Genomic DNA, 22,599 nt, shown 5'->3' with positions numbered 1-22,599 from the left:
CAGGAATAGAAAACAAATACCACATGTTCTCATTTATAAGTAGAGGTTAAATGATTAGAACACATGGACACAAAGAAGGGAACAAGAGACACTGAAGTCTACCTTAGGGTAGAGGGTGGCAGGAGGTAGAGGAACAGGAAAAAATAACCATTGGGTACTAGGCTTAGTATTCGAGGGACAAAATAATCTGTACAACAAACCCCCATGACACAAGTTTACCTACATAAAAAACCTGCTCATGTACCCCTAAACCTAAAATAAAAGTTTAAAAAGTATATATAATATGTGTTATTATGTATGTAATTATATGTATATATGATACATATGTATACAATTATATGTGTATATATATATAATCTTAATATTAAACTGCATTAAACTTCTAGGCACAAATTAACCAAAATACATAAGACCTCTAAATAAAAAACCATACATGTGATTGAGAGAAATTAAAAGATCAAAATAAACAAAGTACAGTAGTCCCCCTTACTTATGGTTTTGCCTTCCATGGTTCCAGTTACTCATCGTCAACTGTGGTCCAAAAATATTAAATGGAAAATTCCAGAAATAAACAATTTATAATTTTAAATGGTGTGCTGTTCTGTGTAGCTTGATGAAATTTCCCACCACTCTGCTCTGTTCCTCCTAGGACTTTAATCATTCCTTTGTCCAGCAACCTCAGGCTACATTCACAACCCACCCTATAGTCACTTAGTAGCCATCTTGGTTATCGAATTGATTGCCAAAGTATCACAGTGCTTGTGTTCAAGCCTCCCTTATATTACCTAATAATTGACCCAAATTACAAGAGTAATAATTTTGGCAATTTGAATATGCCAAATAGAAGCCATACAGTGTTTCCTTTAAGAAAAGAATAAAGAGAAAAAGTTGTTTGCTCAGGTTGCTAAGCTCTATGGTAAGAATGCTTCTTCTATCCTTGAAATTGTGAAGAAAGAACAAGAGATTTATGTTAGTTTTGCTGTTGCACCTCACACTATGAAAGTTATGACCAAAATCATTCACAAGACTTCATCTCATCATGTAGGCATTGTATCATCTCACATTATCACAAGAAGCAGGTTAAGTACAGTACAATAACATATTTTGAGAGACAAAGAGACTATATTCACATAACTTTTATTACAGCATATTGTTATAATTGTTCTATTTTATTATTAGTTGTTCTTAATCTCATCCTGTGCCTAAGTTTAAATTAAACTTTATCATAGATATGTATGTATAGAAAAAATCATAGTCTGTATAAGGTTTGGTACTATTTGCAGTTTCAGGCATCAGCTGGGGATCTTGGAATGTGTCCCCAGTTAATAAGGAGGAAATGCGGTATATATTACGTTCATAAACGAAGTAAGTTAATATTGTAATTACACCAGTTCTTTAAAAATTTACTTAACAATAGATTGAATGCAATTCTAACTAAAATCTAAACAATTATTTTTGTTAACTTGACAAAGTAATTCTAAAATTTACATGAAAGAAGGCAAAGTCAAGAGGCCTTTGAATAACATGTGGTAGAAAAACTTGTTTTAATAGATATTAAGAATATTTAAAAAGTAGCCGTAGTTAAATTAGTGTTATAAGTGGTAAGAAGAGACTAATAAACCATTTAAATAGAATCGTTGGCTCCTAAAAGACCCAAACACATATAGAAATTTAATTTGTAGTAAACATGACATTAAAGAACCGTGGGTAAAGGAGGGAATTGTCCAGTATGATTCTATAACAACTGGATATCTAGAATTTGACTTCTACCTCACATCACTCACAAAAACCAAAGGCAAGTGGAAAGATATAAACATAAAGAGGTGACATAATGATTAAAATTAAAATTAGGAACATCAGAGAAACCTCATTAAGAAATTGAAAAAGCAAATCATAGAAATGGAGAAGACCTTTGCAGCATATTTAACTAGTGGGAGGCTCTTAATCCAGTGTACCTAACTTGTGAATATTAACAATTTTAAAAATCAACACAATAGAAAAGTACACATATGAAGAGGAAATTTACAGACAATAATATGCACATGGCTATTAAGCCACATGACACAATTATATTATTCATCAAGACAACGTAAACCAAACTCTCACCAGAATGGCTACAATTAAAAGAACTGATTATACTAATCTTTGGTAAAGATGAAACAATGGAAACTCTTATACACTAAGGAATGAAGTGAAATTAGTATATTTACTTTGGAATACCATCTGGCAGTATCTACTAAAGTTGAAAGACTGCATGCAATATGACTAAGAAATTCCATTGGTAAGTATATATTCAAGAGAAATATATGTATATATTTGGCTAAAAATATTTAAAAGAATGTTTATGGCAGCATTATTTATAATGGCTCAAACCTAGAAACAGCACGAATGTCTATCAACAATACAATGAACAAATATTCTGTAGTATTTCTATATGATGGAATATGATATAGGAATGAAAATTAATGAACCACATAAAAACATTAAGGAAATTTACAAACATACATTCAGAAAAGGACACCATGCATAGAAGAATGTATGTAATATGAATATTATGTACATTAATTTAAAAATCAGGCTAAACCAATATTTTGCACATAAGGATACATTATTTAATGTGAAAACTATAATGAAAACAAGGAAGTAATTCCCACAAATATCAGGAATAATGTCATCCATGGGAAACTGATAGAAAGGAGGTAATGGCTGGCAGGCAGAAAAAGTAGGATTGGAGATGCAGCAATTGTTCTATTTCTTCACCTGTGTGATGGTTGCATGGGTCTTTGCTTCTGAAAATCACTGCTCTGTCTCCTTAATGCGTAAAAATTCAAAGCAAAAAGCTTAAAAGAGCAATAATTATGTAATGAAATTAAAAAATAGAAAACTGTTACCCGAGATAAATTTTAATAAACATAACTTTTATTTAAAACTTACTGGTACCAAGAGCCATTGTAGGTGCTTTATCTCATTTGAGCTTTACAATATCCAGAAGACACAGTACTACTAATATCACATTTTGACGGTACAGAGGCTGAGGCACAGAGAGCTTAAATAATTGACAGAAAGCCACACAGCAAATGGGCCTTACTTGGAACATGAATCAATGAAGCAGAATGGTCCTGCAGCCCATGGTCTTAGGCAGTACATTATTCTACTTCTCCAGTATATTAGATTGATACAAAAGTAATTGCGGTTTTACAAAGTAATGGCAAAAGTGCAATTACTTTTGCATCAACCTAACAAAAAAAGATACTCCATATGCTGACAGTTATGCTTTTCTCTTGTCAAAATTAGTTTTGCAAGATAGGTAAACTAAGTCTAAAATAGTGGTCTTTTATGGACCCAAGATATTAAATCTTTTACTTATCACCCTATCCTTGTTTCATTTTTAAGTTCTGCTAAGGAAGGAAGACAAACCTGATTAAGACGATATATTTACTATCATAACTTACAATTGAATAATGTAATAAATTACTGTTCCTATTGCCCAACACACAAGTGAATGCATACAAGATTTTAGGGAGTCAAGGCTTAGCTAACCATAAGGGACATTTCTCCCTAAAGGTCAAGATTTTTCTGCATACCCAAAAACCTACCTAAAGAAAGGGTAAACTCTGAAAAAAAAATATGTTTCTCTGATTATTGGCAAAATCATTTTCCAGTTCAGTCAACCTGGAAGCTTCAGTTATTTTTTTAGAGAAATGATGGTACAGTGGTAAACTGCAATGACTCTGGAGCTTGACTAAATGGCCCCAAATGTCCGGCAAGGTATGTTTTACTTTTGTGACCTGGGACCATTTGCTTAAATGATGCCTCTCTCAGTTTCCTCTTGCAAATGGGGATGACATTAGTCATCAACATTTAAAACAACCCTGGCACTCAGTAAATCCTGCACAAGCATTAAGTATAACTATTACTCCATGAACCTATTTACTTCCAAATAAATCTCACATGCTCCAAACCCTAACAGTCCCTCCCCACTGCTATGACTTTAGGTCTTGCCCTCATCCCTTCATTCTTACCCCTCCATAAATGCTTAAAAATTGATCTTTTTGCAACAAGTCTTCCAACTGCCATCCACTTTGAAGATATTACCAGAATAACATTTAAAAATACCTTTCTGTTCACAGGATTAGCCCTCATGAAATATTAGCTCTCTATTTTTAATTACATACCAATTAAATTCAAATTTCTTGAAGGGTTATCAGTATTTCCCACAACCTGGCACCAGCCTTATTTTCCAGTTATCTGTTTTTAGTCCAATATAAGAAATGTATTCTTGTGCCAAACAAATTAATTTGTCATTCATTGAGTGTGAAGTATGCCTCTTTACTTCTAAATGTTAGTATGCCATTTTCTTGACTATTCTGTTAACATTCTCCATCTGCATCAAGATCTAGTCCAAATTCAATTTCCATAAAACCTTGGACCAATATGGTTCAGAATTATATCTCCTTTCTGAGGTCTCCTATAATGGCTTCTTTTTTCACACATCTGTGCATTTTATTGTTTCTCAAATTATTTTAAATGGCTTTTAAATTGTATTAGTTTATATCATTCTCATGATGTAACTTACCACAGCCTCTGCTTTATTTATATGAGGGAATCGCTTATTTCCTCAAACTAACGACAAAGTTTCCTTGAGAGTTCTTTTTGTCTTTCTCTCCCACTTGCTCTAGTCCTTACTAACACAGTACCTCTCAATTTAGGAGCATCAACTATTAATTGAACCAAATGAAATAAAATTACTAAACAAAATCACTAGCTTTGTCTTCCAGAGGTCAAATCTAGAAATGGAGACTTCATCCCTTCATTCTCACCCCTCTGTAAATCCTTCAATCTCAAAACCAAAAGTAGTGTGGGAGCATGAACGATTTGATCCATTCAATTTTAGAGCAATAGTCTTTTAAATACCAGGAATTCCGAAAATGTCCCCAGATAAAATGTCGCTGATGGTTTGTTTCAAGAAATAAAGTGCAATACTTGCCTGGCAGGGGAGATACCATGATCAAGAAATAAAGTGTACAGGGTTAGGACCAATGGGTGGCTAACGTGAAAGAATTTGAAGATCACCAGAGTCCAAAAGGGAAAGCATGAATGTGGCCAGTGTGATGTAAAGGATAGTACTATGAACATTACACATCTGAAGATAATAAGGAGGGAAGAGAATGGTAAGTCAAGCTCAACCTTTCATTCCAATCTTTTCTTCACTGCAGAAAGCAACTAAAAAGGACCACAAGAAAAGGGTGTGGTCAGCCACTGCCAATTCTGAAAAGTATAATAGAAGAGTAAGATATTATCTCTGCCATTAGGGGAGGAGTTGTTATATATTTTTAAGTTTTCTCTAATCAAATAGCATTTTGTTCAAGGCAACTCATTTTGGGTTGCTGATTGGTTCTACTGATACTTAATAGAAGGCAATTGTTATTTTTTTAATTTGAAATTCAGTCATAAAATACTCATTTACTCTGATGAGTAGTGTTGGCCAGAGCACTTCATCAGGGCAGAGGTATATTTCTCTACAACAATTTCCAGCCCGACAGCCAAACAAGAACACAATCCCACTCACAATAGCCCCCAAAAGAATAAAATACCTAGGAATACAGCTAACCAAGAAGGAGAAAGTTCTCTACAAAACACTGGTCAAAGAAGTTAGACATGACACAAATAGAAAAACATCCCCTGCTCATGGACAGGAAGAATCAAGGTTGATAAAATGGCCATGATGTCCAAAGCAATTTACAGATTCAATACTATTGCAATCAAACTACAAATGTTATCATTCATATAATTAGGAAAAACTACTTTATAATTCATAAACCAAAAAAGAGCCAAAATAGACAAGGCAATCCTAAGCATAAAGAAAAAACTAGAAGTATCACATTACCTGTCTTCAAACTATACCACAGGGTTGTAGTAACCAAAACAGCAAGGCACTGATACAAAAAGAGACACACAGAACAATGGAACAGAATAAAGATCCCAGAGATAATGCTGCACACATACAACCTTCTGATCTTTAACAATGCTGACAAAAAATGTCAAAGACTGTAAATGGAAATGGGTTCTTTTATGACTGTCTGCCAAATTAATCAAGCATGACTGCAATTGAGTAGAACAATAAAAATATTACTTACTGTATGTTGCACTTGGCAATTTCAAAATGATTTGCAAACATTCATCCTCAAAATGCTTCTACAAAAATGCATCTGTGGAGGAAGAAAAACATCCAAAAGAGTAAACAATTTGTCAAGGTCACAGAAAAACTAACACAGACCAACACACACTTAAACACAATACACTGTAACGTACTAAAATAGGTTTTGCAAAATGTAGACTATACATCTAGCAAAGTATAATAGGCTGATGAACAGAAATATTCCCAACTATATGCAAGTATTCCAAAACATCAATCAGGGAGGACACTCTGAAGAAAGAGGTAAGAGAAGTCTGCATACTAGCTTCATAATTATATGCAAGAAACATAGTTGGCAGAACGGCATAAAAGTAATTCAAAAATATGAGATGTTCAAATATATTTGGAGAGTTGAGGTGATTATTCAAATATTTCAAGTTTTTAAAAGGTACTATTATCTGATATGTGAGGATCACTGAGTTAGAAAAGAATTTTGCTTGATTTATCCAGAGAGTTGCACCAATTCACTTTGTAATTGCATTTCAATTCTAATTGAAAACCATGCACTGAGAAAAATGCAGGCATGCAACCTGCATATCTCACAAAAATACACAAACAGATCCATTCTCTGTGTTTCAGAATATCAATGTGATTATAAGGAGAAAGTGATTTAATCAAGCATTATTAATTAATTTGTTTGTTTTAGAGTCGGGTTTTGAAAGAGCATATTGATTTTGAATCTCAAAATATTTCAACTTAAATGGGTTTTATGCTACTGAGTATATACAGTGTTATAAAAGAACTGTTCAAAGAAATATAATAAAATACAACCTAATGAAAATTATCGCCTGGCCAACATGGTGAAACCCTGTCTTCATAAAAATATAAAAAGTAGCCAGGCATGGTAGTGAGTGCCTGTAGCCCCAGCTACTCAGGAGGCTAAGGCAGGACCATCACTGAACCCGGGAGGCAGAAGTTGCAGTGAGCTGAGATCATGCCACTGCACCCCAGTCTGGGAGACAGAATGAGACTCCATCTCAAAAAACAAAAAAATATATATGGATAGATATAAAATATATATAAATATATATCCCTTTAAAAATACAATTTGTTCTTTCAGACAGCTCAGACACACTATAAACAATGCAAATAAAAATTCCCTTAAGTACCAAACATCTTTAAAGGAATATTAGTTCTCAGCAACAAACAGAATTTCTGCTCAGAGAGATCTGCGTCTTGATGGTACTAAGCAGAAGTAACAGTTTAATAATACAGAAGTTGTGCTTTTGTGTTCACCAAAACCAACTGTAACCAAATCAACAATTCAACATTCAGAATAAGCATTTTGAATAGAAAATCTAATTATCTTCCTCTAGTATGTTAAAGACACTAGGAATGCACAGGTCTCTACCTGGCCCATGAATAAATGATTTTACTAATGTTTTACACAGAACCTCTCAAACAGAGAAAACTGGATATAGTTAGCAAGTTTATAGTTAAATGGAAAAAGTAAATCAAGAAATGTCCAAGAAATTTTGTATTTTCTAAGTTTAAAACTTAAAACATAATAAAAGATACATATATTCTTCTTCACATATAATTCAGTAGAATTATTAAGTTATAACAATTAGCAAATCTCTATATTTCTTCACACTTTAGCATATTCATCCTCATAGACAAGAATACTGAGATGAACACTAATTACATGACTTGCTCAATCTGACACAGCCAATAGGAGGTAAGCCTGGGCTCAAAACCAGCGTTTCTGACCTGGATTTCATCTTACTACAATATCTGCTAATTTCTAGGTTGCATCCAGAGCAGAGATTGAAAACTGGGGGTGTGAAAACCAAATCTGGCTTACTGATACATTTCGTTTGTCCCACACCATGGTTTTTAAAATATTACACAATATTCAAAAGCAGAAGATTTCTCATTAAAAATCCTCATATCTAGCTTTTTTGAAAAAGTGAAATTTTTTATAAGGCTGGACTCAGGCATGGAACAGAAAAATGGTTGCCCCTCTTAGCACGAGTTTTCATACTCATCTACTTCCTACTTTTACAAACCATCCTTCACTCTGACAATTTTAAATACTGGAGTGTTTTGCACCAGATCCAAGCTCTCCTTTATTAAGAATTGCCATCCTTTTTTTTTTTTTTTTTTGCTGTGAAACGAGGAAGGATTTACCTTTATTAGTCTCAAAAAATGTATTTTGTCAATTGAAATAACCACTTAAAATACTACATTTCACTGGATTCCTATAATCAGGTGTTATTGATTAGTTATCTTATTTTAACCTATATACATGTTTTAAAATTTTGTGGGTTTGAATATTTTTTATTTTTAAATATATATTTGATAATTTTCATAGCTAAGGGAAAACATTACAAACATAATTGATTAGTACATCATCAAGTGAAAGAATGAGTAACCTCAAAGAATAATTTTACATTTACCATGGACATGTATGTATGTCTTCCAGTGAGTTATTTCCTGGATTGATAGGTATACTATGTAATAAAATAATTATGATACATTAAACACTTCAATTTAATTGGATAAACTGGATTAACAGAACACTAACAGCTAAAGGTAAAGCTATGCAATCCACAAATTTTGGTTAAATAATGGCAATTGCAATTGTCTTCAAATATCAACACATTTTGCAGAATGCATAGAAATATGGACTGGCATTCTGAGGAACTCGGGTAGTAGGAGCCACCTAAATCTCAAACTGTTCACATGTGGTAAAAAATACATACACCTAACCAAAACAAATTAAAACACACGAATCCAAATCCTTCAGCACAACTGGAAGCTGAAGAATAATAAACATGTCAGATTATATGTAAATAGAAAATTAGACATCAATTTCTAATGCAGCTATCTTTCAAGCTGCCCCTATACACAGAGATATATGGGGTCCAGAAAAACTGTGAGAAAGAAGGTAAAGGAAACCAGAATTCCTAAGAGTGACATGAAAATCACTCACAGAAAATCCACTCAAACTATGGAAATTCTGAAAACCTATTCTGGCATATTAGAATATGGACACAGAGAAAAGACAAAAAAGCATAAAATTTGAGGTGACTTTTTTTTTTTGGAAGAAAATCAAGTAAGGCATTTATAAAATGATGGGGATATGTCAAAAGGACACAGGTCCTAGCTTTAAGAGGTTTTTACTGGTTTAATCTGAGACAATTAGGAAATAAAAATAAATAATTATTGTAATGGATTAAAATTTATTACAGAAAATATAATAAAGTATGAAATTAAGAAGGGAAAACTCTTTCTTCGAGTATAATATCACCTAAAAAGTATAGACGGACTGATGGAGTTAGAAAACCACTATAACATTTTAGGTACCTGATTCAGTAAAGAAAACATTAGTGGCTCAGCACCAGTGCACGAAAGTGTGATGATAAACAGGTATTTCCAGTCGAAAAGTATCTTCCCACAAATTACTTATTAATTACAATGGAGAAAATAGTAACTAGTTGTGGAGAAACTTGGCAGAGACCACCTTAACAAATTGATCAAAGACAACATCATCAATTATCAGACAAATACAACATGTCTCCAAGTATGATGCACTTGAGAAGAACACAACATCACTTTTGTGGTATGCCTGTCAAAATGCAAAACCAGAATTAACCATTAGGAAACATTCAGTAAAGCCAAATTGAGAATACTGCACTCCATATCTGATCTGAATTCTTCAAATGTCCAAGTAATTAGACTGAGGAGATGTTCCAGATAAAAGGACTTTTAAAGATAAGACCAAAAACTACACCTGGGATCCTAGATACATACTGTGAGTTACACAATACAACTAATATTGTGTCAATATTGGATATCTTTAAAAATTATACTCTTGTTATAGAGGATAATGGCCTTATTCTTAGGAAATGTACCCTTAAACACTTTGTGTGGTGTGTGCGTGCACACACAGGAATATAGAGAGAAAATACACACAGAAATGAAGCAAAAGAGGCAAAATCGTAAACAACTGTTGAATCTGGACAAAAGGTATTCTTAAATACAATTCTTGTACATTTTCTGTACATTTGAAAGTATGTCAAAATTTAAAATTATGCAACAAGGTAAAAATAAATAAAAATAAAATGTTTTACTTTAATCTAGACATTTATATTTGGGAATCACAGAATAATAGTCAAACATACATCAAGAAAGTCTTTTTCAGAAGAGAACAACAGACACTGGGCCCTACTTGAGGCTGAAAGGTGGGAAGAAGGTAAGAATCAAAAAACTACCTATTGGGTACTATGCTTATTACCTGGTGACAAAATAATCTGTACACCAAACCCCTGTGACACATAATTAGCCTATATAACAAATCTGCACATAGACACTTGAAGCTAAAATAAAAGTAAAAAATAAATAACTAATAACTAACTAAATAAATAAATCAGAAAAATATTTAAAGGTTAAAAAATAATTCAAAATCATCAATGTTTTTGTATAATTAGTATAGTAAGAAATCCAGAGTGATAGCTTACATACTATATATCATATAGTGTTTATGTATATATAATTTACATCTTTATATATATTTAATATTTATATATTTAGATTAAATGAAAGATATATTTATTCATAATTTATATATTGATATATACCCACTAAATATATAAAATACAGGAGAATGAGAAAAAATGTAAAATCTACTTTAGAGTTTTAAAATAAACCACACAAACATTATATTATAGTCAGCAAATTAAGCAATATAACGTTAAATAATGAAATGATAATCAAAAAACAAGTGAAAGTAGTCAGGACTTAAAGAAAAAAGACAAAAGGTTATCAGTCTTTAAAGATTACCAATATAAGTGGTTTTTCCTTATACAACTAGTTTTCTAAATCAAAAGTTGCACGTTTTTTTAATTTAGGAAAAAAATATAAAAATATAAAATCATCCTTAATTCCAGAAACAACTACCCTGCTCTTACTTGAAGACTATTATTTAAAGAATTATATAAACTATTTTACGATTACATTCTCTTTTTACTTAATTAATTGTGAATTTCTTTGTGTGACAATATCATCGTTTTTTTCATCACACAGCAAGATCACTTCACTGATTAATATCCTATTGCTATGGCATGCCATCATTTATTTATTTTCTGAATATAAATTATCATCAAATATTTGTGGCAAAAAGAAGATACTGTGAAGGTCCTTGGGCACATATCTTCTGCCACAGCATGATTGTTTCCTTAGGATAAAATGCTGAGAACTGGGATTTCTGGGTCAAGTAGCATGAGACTGTTAAAACTTGTTAAGCCGTATTTTATTAAACTGATATACCCAACTTTCCTATTTGACCATCTCCCAAATCAGGTTATATTTTACAATTACTGTAAAATATAGTTGCAGTCATGACAATGTGTTTGTTGCCTGCCGATGCCCCAATTTGACCCTAGTTCTGCACATTGTCATGCGTTCATTTGAGTTGTATGCACTCTAGGTATTTTACATATGGAGTTTAATTACCTTTTAAAATGTCTTCTAAAAGATTACACAAAAAGGTAATACTGAAATGAAAAAATTGTTTAGATGGAAAGGCATGGAAACAAAACAACTTTAGTAAAATAATTTTTCGTTTTGTTGAACTAATAAAAGAAAAATGCCCATGAATAGAGGAAGATGTGTTATAATCTTGAAACTCAGAACATAGAAAAAAAAATGGTCATTCCAGGTTAAGGGATGTAATTAAGGCAGGAAACACTACAGATCCCCCTGAACAACACAAACAACTATTCCAGGTCTCATCTCTATTTTATAGCAACAATATTTCAAAACACCTCAGCGACACCAGATATTACCATTTTTAATGCCATTTTAATCAAAGGTGCTCATAGATGACCAACTTATTTCAGTCCCTCTTTTTAAATTACCATATTCACTTTAGATTCCTGCAAATTCACAAAGATTTAGCAATTTTCCTAGTCTACAGATTCCACATTTTGTATTATTAAATTATAGAGATTATTACAAATATCATTCAGTATAAGTCTCCAACAAACACTTTTAGAGTCTTGCTTTGTTTGCCCTAACAGGTCACTGATTCAGCGACAAGTAACAAGCTATGCCTCTCTTTATACAAGACTACATATTCTTTGCTGGTTGATCAGAACATCATGTCAGACAAAAACTAAACCTTACCGAAGTAAAGATACATGAACTTTTTGTTCTCTCATATTTAAGTTCTGTTATTGTATCAGAGAAGATTACATTAACTCTGATTTACTTCCCTCAAACATGTTGGCTGTTACCCCATTTTTTTTTGCTCTTTGAAGTGTATGGAAATCAGTCATCACTTTGTCTTATTATTTTCATACATATCAAAGTAAACTGATTAATCTATAACTTCTAAAGTCATCCCTAGTATGTCCTCCCTCTTCTCCTCCCTCCCTGTCACCCCCATCTCTCTCTCTAATTTGACCTTCAAGACCACTAACTCCCTTGCACATTTTCTTATTGTAAATACTACTTGATAATGACCTCATGATATTTTCGATCATAGGCATAACAAATCAGGATCCCCTGATTTATACACAACCAATATTTAAACATAACCTCTCTGTAGTCCATCAGCCAATTTATATCACTGCATAATTCTATATCCAGTCTCTACATCATGGTTAGATGCCATGTTGTTGCATTTCCTAACTGAACACTGTATCATCCATTCCTCTTTTTTATTCATCCAATTGAGGAGATGCCAGAGACGTGTGGGTTCTCAATTGGGGTCTCCAGAGATTCAAGTGGATTCTCTGTCAATTCTTTGTTCCCTTTGTTTTATTTCAGTTTTTTTCATTGATTGCTAAAAGAAGTAGCCAAATGATTGTTCCAAGCAGTCAACAGCCTACACAAAGAGTGTTCAATGACAGCTCCTTCACCACTGGCCCCTCTCTACTTGAAGAAACAGGAGAAAATATTGGCTCTTCCCCCTTTTGGGATGAAAACTGGAACATTTGTGCTTTATTCACTGTACTCCATTCCCAGTAAACAGACATTAAAGCGTGGCATATTTTATACCCTTTGCTTCATTATTTCCTAGTTTCTGAAGAAATGTGGCCTTTTCCTTTGCATATCCTTACTTTTTGACCCATTCCACTTCCATCAAGTTATTCTAAGACATAATTAGATATACAGGCAAAATTTCATGTTCAAAGTACTTAATCAGTGTCATTTACATTGGTATAATTTTAAATCCATAAAAGCAACAATTAGGGATCAACTAAGTAAATTATGGCTTGTCCATATGATGAAATGCCATATAGTCATAAAAATAATGTCCCAAATAATATTTACTTATATGCAGAAATTTAATCTTCAAAACAATATCAATAATTTCTAAAATAATATGGAGAATAAAGTTGTTTTGTAAATAATTACATAATTTACATATATGTAAATATATGTGCCTATATATGTATATAAATTCAGTATAACAACTCACTATACAGTGAAATGTTAACATTGCTATGTCTAAATGGTGTAAAAATGTAAGTAATTGTCATATTTTTAATGCTTTTTCTAATTTTCCAAATCTTCTACAAAAAATACATATCATGTTATAATCCAAAAAAATACTAGTTTAAAAGCTGAAAGTGAACAAAAGCAACAAAGTGCATAGGTAAGAACCAATTACACAGCTATAAACTAGGCAGAACTTCAACATTAAAAGAGCTGGAAAATAGTCCAAAGTTGCAACACAAGTAAGAAACAAAATCAATTTTATAAAAGTTAAGAAAACATGATTTTTTGACGAATGTGGTTGAACCTGAAAGGTGCCTCGTCCATGTCTAATCTCTCCTTTCTTAGCTGCTGTTGGCACATTTATGCTTTTTGACCTTTGCCTGTTCAAAATGCAGTTACAATGATTGGAACTCTGACAGCTCTTTTGAGTGCAAGAATCCTAGAATGAATGCAAGAATCCAAGATCTCTAGTAACATTACAAAGGTCATCTTAGTAGACTACCAACGTCAAGACTTCATATTTTGTGAGGGAAAAATAAAGTACCAATTTTTGGGGGCCACTCTGGATACACACTGAGCACAATTCCTAAATGATACACATTATCTAAAAATTTGCACATTAAGATTAAAGAAAAATTTTTTGTCATGAGTTTAATAAGTATTTGGCTAGCATATATTACTAAATATTAGGGTTCACATGTCAAATCATATTTAAAATGAAGACAGAGGACAGAAATGGAAAGAATTAACAGCTGGAAAATTAGGATACATTAAAACTGACCCAGATAGAAATTTATATTTCATAAAAAGAAATGTATATTTTTAGTAATGTGAAAAATTATTTTTAAAATTATAAAAAACAGCTTTAACAGTACCGGGAGAGCTTATACTACACTGTAAAAATAAATTTCTAGAAATTAAAAATTGCTTAAATATTAATTTTGTCTTTTTGTGTTTTAAGTGAAGACATTTTTGGACATCTTTAAACCTAACTTTAAGTCTGGGGCCTTTAAAACAAAGATCCAACTAGAAGTGTGCAATAAATATGGGATGGAAGAAATTTTTTTTTTAGCATACTTTTGGACCCATGATTTTGATAAATTTGTAGTGATTATCATTGTAAGAGATTATGTTAATATTTTTATATCCTCATCATATTCCAGAAAAAGATACAAGGCAGTCACAAAGATTCATTCAATAGAGCATCATTAAATTCATAGCCCTTCATCCTACTGCATCAATATTTAACAATTTTTCAAGACATTTATTGAATGAATGGTTATATTATGGACTTTGGTAGGTCTCAGAGGAACAATGAGAAACATGATGTCTCCATTGTGAAAAAGCTTACCATCTAAAATGGTAGACACGTGAGGGCACCACTATGATAACAGGTTGAAAGTTAGCAACAGCAATAGGAACAAGGTTCTATGGGAACGGAGAAAATAGAATAAATTTGCCTTGGGGATTTGGAGAAATCCTTTAAAAAGGATCTGCTCATGTGAGCTGAGCAGCTAGGTAATTCAAGGCTGCAAAGCAATGTGAGCAAAGAAACAATCATGGACTTCTATGATAAGTCCAGGTAACAGAGAAACAATTCAGTGAATCCTGAAAATAGATTAAGAGGGGGTAAAAAATGAGATGCAAGGCCAAAAAGGTCATTTGAAATAGATCTCTAAGAAGGACCTTAATGATATGCTAAAGAATTTGAAATTTAACTTGTAGAGCTTTTGAAGGTTTTTAACACCCAGGAGTTACATGCTAATTCAGAGAGATCCTTTTATTGACAATGTAGAATATTTAACAAACCACATGATGAGGCGTAGTTTTATTTTAGAGAAACATGTTAGTCTTGGGTTTAGATTAACCTTGACTGAGGGCTGGCAGGAGTGACAGAATCAGCCCTTCAGATCCTTTTCAATCTTAAACCCTGTGACTTATGACTCCGTCAAAGGAAACAAGTTCCAGGCAAATTCTTATAAATGACGGAAGTGGCAGAACTCTAAAGCCACTTGGGTGAAAATCATAAAGGCATTGTGATTTCAAATACCAAATGAGTTTGACAAGAAGCATATAAAGTGCACAATCCCTTACTAGCTAACAACAGAATTTGAGAAGAAAAAAAAAAAAAAAAAAAAAGTCACATGGAAGACAATTCTTACAGCAAGTGAAAAGGCAGTTTCAACTATCCTACTGGGAAAGCCAGATAAAAATTTGACTGACCTAAATCCTTTTTAGCCTGCATCACTTCGCAAAGTAGCCTCTACTGCTCTGGAAGGCCCAAGGGACCTATGTGTGCATATGCAATCCAATTAAATGCATGTAGTTAAATGCATGTAGTAAGGACTTAATTGTGTAGAGCATTTTGCTAGGTACAGCACAAAAAGAATCCTGCTAGACTGCCTTCTTGGATTTTCTAATCCACAAATAGCAAATAGATGTAGATATACATCTAGTTGAGGTAGAAGAAAGAATGTATTCAAGCATAGGAATAGGCAAAATTATATGTACCAACAATGAATGCTTCATGAGCATCAATCAATAAGTGGAACAACACCTCAATTAGTTCTATTTCAAGGGGAACCACAGTTAAGGGTCAGAGAATAAATGCCAGTGACCAGATCTCACTCCTGAGACCTACTGGAAGGGTAAAGAAAAGCTCTGCTCTATTCAGGTTTGACAGCTCTAAACGGCAAGGTCGACTCAAGCAGTCTGAGGCACAGCATGTCACAGGAGTGATGTGCTGAACAAAGAAGAAACAAACCAGCCACGGAACAGCATGAATCTGGGGATACAAGCTCCTTTCCTTTCCTTTTGTTTTCTCTTCTGTTTTTGTTGCTGTTGTTTTTGTGCCATTCTAACAAGAGCATTTAGCCTTACAGAGGGAGACCCAGATATAGGTGTCAGCTAAAAGGCAGGAACTCATACAAATTCTACTAAATAGAAGGTGTGAATCTGGATTGAGGAAGCAACACATGAAAAAGTTTTAAGTTGGGGTGCAGTGTGAATTTTATCCCTGAGACCAAGTACATGGTGTATGAGATCAGAATTCTTAAGTCCCCTGAGTGATTGGTTTGATGGCAATCAGCCAAGTATAGCATGAGATCAGAACTGTCGATACTAACAGAACTCCCTGTCCTTGAGCCCCTGCACAGTGGTAAGTGAATTAGTGAGGCACATATTTTCCCATAAAACACAGCCGCAAATAACATAATATGAACACAGTTACTAAAAAACACAGAACAGGAAAAATAAAAATTCTACAAAATAACAACATGTAATTTATACATTTGTAATTCATGATTCATACATTTGGAACATTGTTCATATAGACAAATGATTTTTACATTTGTTTATGGGACAAAGAGGCCCTTTCGTGATAGAATAGCCTTATTTTCTGTTTTGCAGATGTTATTCTTTCCTGATTAAGAAAATAATTAACAGAAGCAGGAATAAGGGAACAATTCTCTTGATAGTATGAGACTTCAGTAGGGCAGACGCTTCACAGGAAGCAAGCAGAAGTGCAGACAAAACTACATTTTGGCTAGTCAACCCCCAGGGTTTTAGAATTGCAAAAAGCATTCAATAATTGCATGCCATGAGCATGAACCCACTGCTGAAAACCCACTGGTAAGTATGTATCAATAAATTGGAAGTGCCTGATCTTGCATTTACATAGTGCCTTAAACTATGCAGATCTCAAAATCACTGGCCAAATTTATTGACTGATTATGTATACTGACTGCTTAAGCAGGAATCATTTCATGCACCAATGGAGTACAGTCATTTCTGTATCAAAATGTAGCAGCATTTTATTGGCCCACAATTTTATATACCACCCAGTTACTGTGAGATGTAGGCCTCTGGCCAAATAAAAGTGCATCGGTATTTAGTGAATTATAATAAAATGACAAGTGCATATAATACAACATGATTAAAATCACATAATAAAATTTTTCCATGGCAAGTAATAAATACATGCGATTTTATAAAAAGCAAACAGACAGAAAGTAACTCCCACTACATGTGGGAGTTTTAGAGTGTGTTAGTGTGGGGTGAGGAAGGATAAAAGGGTGTCAGGAAGGCTTTGAGGTTGGTTAAAAACTCAAAACTACTTAGTAGAACCTAACAAGAAAGTTATACTGAACGTTAAGGTTTGGGATAAGGAGCGTTTTTTAAAAAAATTCCACCTGGCAAAATTTAATTTGATCTAATATAAGGTCAAAATAAACTCTAGAGTTAATGAAGTAACTGAAAGTCAAGAATGAATCTGAATTATAAAATAAGATCAGTAATTTATACTTAGCTTTAGTGGTATCCAAGTCCAATATTTTGGAGGACCACACTTTAAAACTGCCAGGAAACTTACAAAAATGAAAAATCAATTTTCCATAGGAGTGCTTTGGAGAAAAGCACACACACAGGTAGTTTGAATCAGCTCTGCCCTATGCTAGGAAACTATATCTTTGATTTCATGCTCGTGAAAAATACATTGCAAAATTAATCATATTGCTAAATATTTTATAACTATAGAAAATATCTTTTGTGACTTACTAACTTTCAAGGTGCTTGGTGTTGAATAAAATGAAGACTGGTCTGAAAGTGAACCTACAGGATTAATTATCAATTGACTATCACTCTATAAATAAAATAATTATAATTGGTGTAATATGTTGGCAGATAGATGCAACAATACAAGAAAATGAATCAACTGTCTGTCTGTGGCTACATGTAACCTTGGCTGAAAATGGCTAACCTCACGCATGGTCCCCAGAATTGGCAGGAGTTAGTATTTGATTCTAAAAATATTTTATGCAGAAATTGCTTACATAGTTATTGAAGCTTGTAACAAAATTTTGTTTTTAATTACTTTTACAATGTATTCAAGTGGCACACAAAACTTCAAGATGGAATAAAACAGGAACACTAAGGAAATACAAACTGAGGACCCAACATTATTTTAGGCAGCACTAGAAAATTGCTAGAATCACATGGGACAAGTTCTAATAAGTTTTAAAAATAATGTATTTACTTGCAATATGAAACATTTTTTAAACACAGATAAACACAATACTATTTAATAACCTATAATGTCCTCATATAATAAGCTCACAAAACATAATGCAATTTATTCCTGTACCAGCAATTTTTAAAATAACTATTTTATCTTACTGAATATGTTTCTGGAGCTGAGGAAGTTGTAGGTTACATTTAAAAATTAGTCTTTGTACATTTCAACATTCTGCAAATGATTTGGAAATAAATCAAAAAGAGTATGATGCATCATTAGATTCCCACCAGCAGTTTATTAATTTATGTATAATTATCATTTGCACAAATTATTATGAAGGAAATGACAAACTACCAGTGCTCAAAACATATTCTCCTTACTTGATAAGAGAACTGTAACTCAAATATTTCTAAATGGGAAATCGATTACAATTTGTTATTTCAAATTATGCTTTCTTCCACATTAAAAAAGTAGAAAATCTCCAAATAAGCATGTATAAAAATAATTAAGAACTAGACATCACATACTGAAAATAAAATCTGTGTCTTTAAAGCATAAAAAGTATACAATTTTCATCTTTTTCATTCAGAAATGAAGGGTGGGATGGCAATGTTTTAAAATGTTCTCTATTTTCCATACTTAACACATACAAAAAGCATTGATCTTTCCATTTCTCTAAGGCTCTTCCACAAGAAAAACAACATAGTCAAAGCAGATCAAATAACTAAGGGGGAAATGCAAGATGGCTGTCACTTAACGCAGAACACCTAACAAAACTCAACAGCGATATTGGAAATTCCCAAATAGAAGATGCTTACCATCCTTGTTCTCAGCTAGATACACTTTTTTTGCAAAGTGGTTTGTCATTGTTTAGCATTGTGTATAATGTGTATAATATTATAATATTTATCATGAAATGAACGCACCTTTGCCTTCACACATTTACCTTCCCTTCTCTCTTAAATAAGATTTCTCAGCATTTCACTAACACAGTTTTACTGTTTCTACTTCACTTGGCTTCAGTCTTATCTTTAACTCCTATTTATTTATTGGCACTCGGGGCCCAATTTTGCAGTAACTCCTTACAATAACTCTTCCAGGTCTGAGATTTTATTTCGAAAATCGGTTAAACAGGCCAAATTTACTAGGCACCTGTCACACTAGATACCAAGAGAGGACCATCAAAGAGGAGATACACAAATAACAGCTCACATTTGTTGAGCACCTGCTAAGTGCCAAGCACAACAATCAGTACATTACATGCACTGTCACCTCAACCCTCATGTCATTACAATTATAAGATGGATGAGAAATCTAGCTCATAGCACTGTGAGAATTAAACGAGTTAATATTATGTAAAGCACTTAAAAGAGACCTTCTTGCCCAGCAAGAGACCTGGGTTGTATTCTTGTTAGCTACTATGACTATTATCTCCATTTTAAAGAAGAAGTAACTAAGTTCCATGCAGGCTATGTAACTGTCTTCTGTCATACTTCTAGTCATTAGATATAAGAATTTTTAAACTACATTTATGTGATTCCCGGCACCACAAAATTAAACTTGTGTCTTTAACACTTAATTGTGTTTTACTGTCTCCTCCTAACTTGAATCTCTATATTTATCTTATTTTAGAATGAAGAAGAAGCTAATATGCTAAAAGGTCCTAAATAATTGCCAAGAACTTCAACTTTAATATGTAACTTAATGGACCTCAGATTCATCAACCACATGAAATAACAGGACAAAAGAGCTCTAACTGCCCACAAGTTACTGTCCTCAAATCAAGATCACCCAGAAAATGGTAAAATGAGGTGACCGAGACTGTAATCACAAACTGTCAACAGACACCAGATATTCACAGCTTTAAAGAGTGCTTCATTGTTAATTTGTTTTTGTTTTTCTTTCTCAGTTCAGAATCCCCTATCCTTTCATACTATAAAAGACTAGGTTTTACCATATGAATTAATTATTTTTTTCCTCAGTTTTCCACAACACCTTTTTGTGGTATATGTATCCTACACTATGGGGGGAAACTGGGAACCTTCCTCATTTCTCTCTCTCTCTCTCTCTCTCTCTGTCTCTCCATTTCTGTCTATAGAAAGCTAACTATGATTATTTTTTAGTTAGCTGATTCATGTTCATAGTTAAGAATGCTAAAGCATGAACATGTTACACAGCAACAACCAGCAGGTTAGTAAATTTTTTGTGGGAACTACCCATATGCTCACATTAATTAGGAATAGCTAGTATCTTTACAGCAACTATTCTGATCAGCTACAAAATTAGTGTTAGCCCAAGGATACTAAGGAGTGAACATTTCCAGAGCAGCTGCTGATCTAAGGTGGCAATATCTTCACATCTGTGAACGTTGAAATGGCCATCCTTCATTTACCAATTCTTCTGTAAATCTGCAGGCATATCAGGTAATCACAGTAACTGGTACAATGCAATAACAGAGAGAATTGTAAAATTTACTGCCTCTATCTGGAATCCACTACTAAATGTTGTTTCAAATTATTCCTCAGTGCTTTGAAAGTGTTTAGGAAAACAGAGGTGAAATGGTGATACGATCTTTTAAAGAATCATCTTCTAACGTGCATCTTTACATCAGCAAATAAATAAATAAATAAGCCATAGGAAAACAAGGCCTTAAAAAATGAAAAAAGTTCTATTAAAACAATTATATTTAGGTTCCGTGTATACACATTCATAAAACTAAAGATGTATTATTCTGATTTGATTGGTAAAGTCAGTTAGACACAAAGTAAAGAATCAAACTTAAAGGACACAGGACAGAGACTGAAGACCATTGTTAAGAAGGCAATGAACACCTTTACTCTAATGAAGACCCAGAGCAAGTAAGAGCTCTGTATCAGTCTCAGGATTTATACCTAGAAAAATTCTAATTCACTTTATTCTCAATAAAATGATAGACCTATCTTCAAAAAATAAACACACTACAAAGTGGTACTGGGTATTTTTAAATACCAGTTGCTTTATTTTTATTTATTTTCTTTTTCTTGAGACAAAGTTTTGCTCTTGTTGCCAGGCTGGAGTGCAATGGCGCAATCTCGGCTCACTGTAACCTCTACCTCCTGGGTTCAAGAGATTCTCCTCCTTCGGCCTCCCAAGTAGCTGGGACTACAAGCATGTGCCACAACATTCGGTTATTTTTTTTTATTTTTTTTTTTTTTTTTGTATTTTTAGTAGAGAAGGGGTTTCACCATGTTGGTCAGGCTGGTCTTGAACTCCTGACCTCAGATGATCCACCCACCTCAGCCTCCCAAAGTCCTGGGATTACATGCCCAGCACCAGTTGCTTTAAAGATGAGGAAGCTGACATTCAGAGAATTTAAATGACATGTTACAGACTTTTATTAATGGCTTTATCAGGACTAAATCCAATGTTCCCCTCAGTCCCATAATGTAGTACTATAGGGAATTATTGCTATGACGTTCAGTGACAGAGGTGCCAAGAATTTATATTTCTTTATATAGTAAAGCCCCTCAACCCTAACCAGTTCCTCTCCCCAGAGGAACTCACTTTTAATTGTTTATTAGCTCTATAAGAGAACCTTTAAATCCCAGTATCTTTATGGATCATGATGACTCCACAGAGAGTGGCTGGAATATGTGGAAATCTGGGAAGTACACACTCATCAAAGCATAATTGCATTTTTTTCTCAAAAAAATTAAAGCATACTTTGACCAAGCAGACTCAAAGTAGTTTAGCCATTATCTAAGTCACTTCACATCATATTCAGAACTTCTCTGTATCTTTCCTCCTAATGTAGTCATTATTCCTCGTGTTGGTTATCTTTGTAACTTTAAGGACTGTATCAGTGCTATTTCTTATATCAACTATAGACATTATCTCTTCACTCCTATTTTGTTATATGCTACTCTTCCAATCCCTAACATTTCCTTCAACTCTCTCCAGTCCC

General features: G+C 33.2%; 1 protein-coding gene across 8 annotated transcripts in view; it reads right to left on the bottom strand.

Annotated features, from left to right (window-relative positions):
* The window catches only part of GALNT13 (polypeptide N-acetylgalactosaminyltransferase 13), a 594,017-nt gene that overhangs the window by 559,271 nt on the left and 12,147 nt on the right, over window positions 1-22,599 (bottom strand). For all 8 annotated transcript variants that reach the window (XM_031936436.1, XM_031936437.1, XM_031936435.1 and 5 more), the window contains exon 2: window positions 6,138-6,209. The gene's annotated coding sequence lies outside the window, so the exon portion shown is untranslated. The remainder of the gene's footprint in view (window positions 1-6,137; window positions 6,210-22,599) is intronic.

Source organism: Piliocolobus tephrosceles, chromosome 11 (genome assembly GCF_002776525.5).
Source record: "Piliocolobus tephrosceles isolate RC106 chromosome 11, ASM277652v3, whole genome shotgun sequence".
NCBI classification, from domain to species: Eukaryota; Metazoa; Chordata; class Mammalia; order Primates; family Cercopithecidae; genus Piliocolobus; species Piliocolobus tephrosceles.
This window is presented reverse-complemented; position numbering and strand designations above follow the sequence as displayed.